The sequence below is a fragment of the Camelina sativa genome, chromosome 16 (assembly GCF_030686135.1).
Source record: "Camelina sativa cultivar CO46 ecotype springtype chromosome 16, ASM3068613v1".
In the NCBI taxonomy this organism is placed as follows: Eukaryota; Viridiplantae; Streptophyta; class Magnoliopsida; order Brassicales; family Brassicaceae; genus Camelina; species Camelina sativa.
The window spans coordinates 4,399,165-4,407,260 of record NC_141895.1 but is presented as its reverse complement, the minus strand read 5'-3'; positions in this window follow the sequence as shown (position 1 = coordinate 4,407,260).

Below are 8,096 nucleotides of genomic sequence, written 5' to 3'. Positions count from 1 at the left end.
TGTTTGATGCCATTTGAAATAGACTAAAGAAGAGTTATGAACACATATAGAGATGTATCACGGAAGAATAGTATTAGACTCTAAGGCCATATGCTTCTAGAGAACAGTTTGGGTGTGTTTATCTCATTAAAATCAAAAATATATGGAACAATGGCAGAAGAATATGTTTTTAGGTCTTCAATTAGAACTGATTTTGGCCCAGTTCTATTACGACGTGGCAACCCGTGAATGGTTGAGATTTTTTACAAAGGAGAAAACAGTTCATTTCTCCTTCTCTTCGAAATCACATCTAGGTTTTCCTTCTTTCTCTCCAAAACGGCGAAAGATTCGTGGTCACCATCTTCTCCGACTAAGGTGTGTATTCCGGTCATTAAAACACCAAAATCGAGAGCTCATCCATGTAGAAATCGATCTGTCCATAGTTTTTCTACCAATCCGTTAAAATCCTCTTTTTTTGTCAATTCATATGTCCGACGATTTGAAGGCGAAGTCGAAATCCTATACTTGAGGCTTTGTCTCCTCGTCTCCTTTGTCTCGCAAATCTCATCTTCGGCGATATAGACAAGGTAGTCCCGTCGTTTTCTCTGTCAGTTATTGTTTCATCGATGTTTCATCGATTTAGGGTCTTGAAATCTGTGATTAGGTTTGGTTTTAGTATCATGGTATAGGGTTTCGTCTCATCTGTCAATTAAAGGTTTTGATTAATCAATATACGATTTTAGTGAGCTTCCAGGATGTATGACTGAATTTTGAGTGTCGTATGTTGTATTTGAAATCAACCTTAACACTGATGAACATTAATCAATTTTGCTTTGTTTATGAGGCTTGTAGGTGAGGTTAACCAGGGCAAATTAAATCGAATGACCATCAACAAACCTGCATTTACTCGAAACTAAAAGGTAAGTCACACTCACTATATGTAATGCAAGGTTGGTTTCATGATTTGAGTGGTGTTGTGGTTTGTGTAGTAGTGTATAAGTGGTTATTCACAGATTTTATGTGATTGTAGTTGCTTGTAAAGTGTTGTTTGATTGTGTAATGAGTTTCTCATAATTGAGTTGTGATGGTCTCGGATGTTTGATTGGTTTATGTCTTATATAATACGTTTGAGTGGTTTTGGTTTTTATAAAATCCTATATTGGATAATGATCCCTGTTTCCACACTCACTATATAGCTACTGCAATAATCTAAATAGTAATTGAACCAGTTTTGTTTTCAGTATAGTAGTGTATTAAAGTTAGTCACATTTTTGTTGTGATTTTAGTGTCACTTACTTTTGCTTTTTATGTCTAAGTATCTAACATGTTATCATCTGGTCATGTTCTCGGATAATAGTCTTAAAACTTTAAAAACTGATTTCTATGAAAGCTTTGAAACTTTAAAAACTTTTAAAACTGAATATTATGAATATTTTAACCCTTAAAACTTGAAAAACTGATTTAATAGATGATATGAATGCTTAAACAAAACTAGTTGAGTTCAATGCATTAACAAAACCAAACTTTTTGGTTTACATATAAAAAACACTCAATGACCATCAATTACTTCTGATTTGACTGAAGTAGGTAATGGTTATTTAGAATTAAAAGTCTGTAACAACACCAAACTTTGGATTTAATGATCTTCTTAACTTCTCTATATTACATCCGAACCAAATACTCAAACTCTCATATCTTTTACTTCTCTTCTATCATCTATCTTATTTGCTTCTTTCTTAACCAATCTCTAAGAACACCCAATAATATCTCTGCCTCAACTTCTTCCTTGTTTAAATCTGATTGCTATGGAATCAAAAAATACTCCTAATAGTCAGTCTCAATTCTACTTTAGCCTTCTTAACTTCCCATATAACAGCTTTGCTCCCAATGTAAACATTGGTTCCTCTTCTCAAATCCCCGCTTTTAGTTCACAAACTAGTTCACAGCCGAGTCAACCTCCTAGTCAACCAGAAGAGACAGCAGAACAGCGTAGGGAGAGAAGGATATGGTCCACACAAGATGACTTAGTCCTAATAAGCGGCTGGTTAAACACATCGAAGGATGCAATAGTTGGGAATGGCCAAAGGGCAGGGTCCTTTTGGATCCATATAGGAGATTATTATGCATCAAGTAGTCATGTACTTGATGTGCTGAGCCAAGACGCCCTGACCATTGTAGACAAAGATGGCAAAAAATCAGTAAGGAAGTGAGCAGGTTCTGTGGAGCTTATGCAGAGGCAGAGGGTGAGAAAGCTAGTGGCATGAACTATTTGGATATTCTGCAGAATGCTCACAAAATCTACACTAAACTGTACAAGAAGAAGTTTGGTTTGGAGTATGCTTGGAATGTGCTACGCTATGAACAAAAATGGGTAAACATGGAGGCTATGAACCCCACTCCAAAGACAACCAGCTCTAACAAAAGAAAAGCTGATGAAGCTGCACCATCTACAGGGTCTGTCGTTGGTGAGCACGAGAGCAGGCCTCCTGGCATAAAGGCAATGAAAAAATTAAGGAACAAAGGTAAAGAGAAGGCTGCACCATCTGCAGAGTTTAGTCACATGTGGGAGATCAAACAGAAGGATTTGGAGGGCATGAAAGAACTCCAAAAGATGTCCATTCTTGACACTCTCATTGCCAATAAAGAAACTCTAGATGAAGATGAAAAAGCTCTAAAGAAGAAGCTAATGGCTGAACTGTTTTAACTTAGAAGAAACAGTAGATGATATGTCCGTTGTAGTTTATGTTTGTTTTAACTATGTTTGTCTTAGGTTTTTAATGTGTTTATGAATCAGATATGTGACATTGTTCAACTTGTTCTCTTATGTTTTTAATGAATCAGCTATGTTTAATGAATCAACTATGTTTGGTTTCGAAATCTTTCTTTTGTTTTTGCATTCTGATTGCATTCTGATTTTCCACTTGTTTCATAAGCATTGGTTTCAGGTTGAATAAACTTGTTTACGTTTTCATTGTTATAAATTAGTTGGAAACTTATATATGTGTTTTCGGTTCCAGGTTGAAGAAGACATGGGACTTGACTCTATATACGACTATGGAATAAACAGCCCATTAGACTACAGTTCCGAAGAGGAGGCTGACAGCTGTTACTATCCTCCTCAACCATCAACTGAGATTGGATTCAAAGTCTGTGGAGCCGTGAAGCTGAACCACTTCCTGATTATGAGACACAACTGACCCAGCTCAAGGACCAAATGATCCAGCTCAAGGACCATCAAAACCATTCAGATCAGAGGTTGGTGAACCTGGAGAGGCTTGTTACTGAGGCACGAGAGAAGAAACCATTGTTACAAATGGCCCCTGAATTGGTAGTTGTTGTTTGCTTCGGTATGAGTGTTTTGGTAGTGGTACTTATCATGTTTACTAAGTAAATTTGTTTAGACTTTTTGAGAAGGAAACTAGTAGGTACTGTTTGGTATTTGGATTGTAGTTTTAAAGAGAGAGTCACATGAATTTGTTTTGTTTGTTTGGATTTTAGTTTTAAAGACAAAAATTTAGAGAGTCAGAGGTCTTTGTTTGTAAGCAAGACCTTTGTTCACATGTGTTTGTCTTAAAATGAACTTGATGTATCACAAGAGTTATCTATCCTCTATATATATAAGAAGAGCACAAGAGTTTATTTTATCAAAATCAAACATTTCATTCTCTCACCAAAAACATACAATTATTCTTCTCATTGCAAGTTTATTTTCTTGTATTATTTTATTTGTTCATCTTATGGCATCTTCTTCCAACAATTTTCACTACCATTATGATCCGAATAATGATTCTTTAACCAATTTTTTTAAGAGCAATTTAATAATAAATTTGAAGCTGCTGAAGAGGAAATTCCGGCCGAAAGGAGTAAACGTACATATATCGATAGAAAACGGGAAGAAGGACACGAACGTTTGTGTAACGGTTATTTTACTGATAATCCGACTTACACGGAGAGGAAATTCCGCAGACGGTTTCGAATGAACAAGTCATTGTTCTTGCGTATTGTGAATCGTCTTAGTGAAGAAGTTCCATATTTTCAACCAAAAAAGGATGCAACCTTCCGGAATGGTTTAACACCGTTACAAAAATGTACTGCAGCAATTAGACAATTAGCATATGGGACTGGGTTGGACTCGGTTGACGAATATATACGTCTTGCTGAATCGATTGCTCGTAAATGTTTGGAACATTTTGTCGTCGGCCTAATTGACTTGTTTGGCACTGAATACCTACGCCGTCCCACACCAGAGGATCTTCAAAGGCTACTCCTTTATGGAGAACAGAGGGGTTTTCCCGGGATGGTTGGAAGCATCGACTGTATGCATTGGAAGTGGAAAAATTGCCCAACCGCTTGGAAAGGAATGTATTCACGAGGCACCAGTAAACCAACAATTGTTTTGGAGGCGGTATCTTCACAAGATCTCTGGATATGACACACATTTTTTGGAGCTCTAGGTACTTGTAACGATTTAAATGTTCTTGATCAATCACCAATATTTAATGACATTATTTACGGTCGAGCTCCCGAAGTTACGTACTATGTCAACGGAAGTGAGTATAATTTGGCTTACTATCTGACGGATGGTATTTACCCCGAATGGGCGACATTTGTTAAATCCATCCCACAACCACAACACCCAAAACATCGTTTGTTTGCAAGACGTCAAGAAGGTGCATAAAAAGATGTTGAGCGTGCATTTGGAGTCCTGCAATCTAGATTCGCCATGGTTAAAAATCCATCTCTTTTATGGGCGAAGGGTAAAATTGCATATATTATGAAAGCATGTCTCATACTCCATAATATGATTGTCGAAGATGAACGAAATTCATACACACTCTATGACGAACAAGAATTCCAACAAGAAGATGGAACCGGATCCACTCTGGATCTTACGTTTTCAGTAAATATGGCTTCAAATCTAGAGGGTTTAGGTGATGATCATACAAGAATTTGTGATAGACAAGGACATCACAAATTAAAGGAGGATTTGATTGTAAATATATGGAATAAATTTGGACATTAAACTATGTATTAATTAAATAAAATGTTTGTGTGCTTTAATTAAGTAATGTGTTTGTTTGTTTTTTTTTTATATCTTTAATGTTTTTTTGTTTCATAGTAATTTGGTATTGTATTTTGAATTTTATTATAAGTTTTAAAAGTTTGCAATTTAAATGTTATTTTTTAAAATTTTTTAAAATGTAATATGTTTAAGATTATTATATTATTAAATTTTATGATCTTAAACATATTCTCCCAATAACCAACTTCTTAACAAAAGATTTAAACTAATGATCTTACATTATTTTCATAATATTTTTATTCTAAGAACACTCTAAAATATTCTCCCAATACAGATATCCTAATGGTCACAACAGGGCCTGTCCAGACCTAAAGCCCAACAAACATGTGTTTTAGGCAGCATATCATATTTCAGTTTTAAGGAGCATCACATTTAGAAAAATGTTCGAGAGAAAAGTTAGACTTTATGAAAAGTTAGATTGTAATACTTTTTTTTGGTTTTGTTTGTAAACGGGCACAAAATTTTTTTTATGGGCTTTACGCATCCAAACACTTGGATCGACAATTGTCAGAATGATACAATATGACTTTTCTTATATCGAGATTGAACATGATAATTATATATATATATATATATATTTATATATAGTACCACTTCTATAAATTAATACTCGGTAAATTAATAAATTTCTCTGGTCCCAAATTAGAACTAGTGTAATTTTGGACATTATTCGATAAAATAATAAATTAATAACTTTTTAAAAAATCTCATGTAAAAATATGGTCCCATCAATATCATAAATTAATAATCAAATAAATTAGTATATATATATATATATCTAAGAAAATTTAGTGAAATATGAATCTATTGTTTTTTGTTCTTGAATTTGCATTCTTGTTAGAGAGCATCTCTAATCTTTCTGACCACATCAAAAACTTCTGGTGTTGTTTTCTCAAATCGCATCCAAAAATTGTAGAGAGTTCTTGACGCGATAATTGTTTCCTTACATGTAACTGGTTCTAAAGGTACCGACATATCTTCTTCAACTTCATCATTACCTTGAAAAATAGTAGCAGCAATTTCTTCTAAACATTGAATTTCTCATAAAAAATTCTTTTCATATATTAATATTTTATTATTTTATCGATAAATTAATTAATTATTAATTTATCAATAAATTAAAACCTCTATAAATTAATAAAATTTCATGGTCCCGACGTTATTAATTTATAGATGTTCTACTATATATGTAACATCCGCGAACCTATTATTGGGTTTTTAATTCGACGATATTGTTTTAAATCGTCGTTTTGGCACGGTTTGGTTTAAGTGGGATTCCAAAACGATGTATATAAGTGAGAAATCGATATGAGGGTTTTGGAAATAACAGTTTTAACCGTTCCAGAGAAAAGTTAGAGAAAAAAGAGAGAAAAGAGGGTGTTCTTGGGGGATTTTGGAGATTCAAGGCTTGTTTCGTGAGATCTGTCTCTGAGGGGTGGAGATCTTGTGCTAGGAACGAAGGAGAAGCCTTCTAGAGTGTTGGATTCGTCAGTTTTGGACAGAATCTTCCTACAAAAGAGGTGAGTGCATGACCATGGCTGATCTAAGTCTGAAAATCCTTTGTTTGCTTGATTTGTGGCTGTTTGTGGTGTTTCCTTGTATGATTTTGGTTGGGTTGTGTTTACCATGTGTTTCTAGAGGTTTTGGATGAGTTTCAGGCGATTGGAAGGAGAAAATATGCAGTTCTTCGACTTTCGGCTTTGTGCGGATCGTGTCTGCGGAGTCGGTGTTGATCGACACCAAGTAGGTGTCGGTCGACACTAAGTGGCCAGTGTCGGTCGACACCAAGTGGCCAGTGTCGGTCGACACCAACCTGTTCAACAGACGGCTGATACTTGTTTTCATGGTTTGTTTGTGTTTGTTTGCTGTTTGTTAAACATTGGTTTCTCAGTTGCTTGTGTGTATAGCCCAGCGATGTGTCTGTATTTTATAGGTTTTAACCATAGTTTTTAAGTTTGTTTCGAGTCTTTTATTGAGTCAAAATGTGCTTTTAGAGTCTTTTTAGTCTTTTATTTGTTTGTACAGGTTCTAGGTTGCTTTTGAAGGAAACTGAGTGTTTTGGGGATGGATACAAGCATTTGGAGCCATTTTAGTGAAGACTGTTCGGACTAGCAAGCAGATGGAGCAAACATAGAAAAAGCATCCTGGATCGGCCAATTCACATTTGGATCGGCCAGTCCCGAACCCGAAGCAACTTTTCCTTTTTCGTTTTCAACCGACTTTTAGGGTTTTATTTTAGTATTTAAGGATGAGGCACGACCTCTAGAAAAAAAACTTTTATTCTACGCAGTTTTTTAGTACTTGTAACCTTTGGGAGAAGATCTCTAATCCTTTTTAACACTTTGGAGAAGAATTCCGAACCCCTTTTATTTCTTTTCTTTTGCAATTTAATTATGTCTTCTTCATCTTGTCTTCTTCATCTTTGATTTGTTGTTTCTGTTTCTCTATGTTTGAGTAGTTTTCCTATTGGGTTTCGAGTTTCAAAATGGTTTATGATTCTCTAATGATGGTGATCTAGATTTGGGGTTGATCTATTTTGTTCTTCATTTATTGTTGTTCTTAAAGCCTGAACAAGATTAGCTACCTAGTTTATGATCATAGGTTAAATTCATCGTGGCACCGAAAGTGTTGTTGAGTTGCTAGAAAAGAACATAGGTCAGCAAGGTGGACCTTAGCCAACAAAAGTTGAAGTTGAGGCACCTTGTGAACTTATCAAACTTGAACTTGTTATTGCTTGCTTGGTTTGCTAGGTTCAAACGACGGTTTAGGGTCTAGTGAATTCATTGCATAAATAGTTAACGCTGTGGAAGTAGGTTAGCTTTACAACCGTGATTTGAGTTCTAAAACAGTGTTTAACACATCCCCATCTAACCACCTTAGTCCGAGAATTGTATCCCCCAAAGTTCCCTGTGCCCAATATTTTCCTTTCTGAATTAAAAACAGTTTATTTACTTTCCAATTTTGATTATTACTTGTTTTACGAAACTCTCTCTTTTGTCTTAGCTATATTTAATCTTCATAATTTCATAGTGCA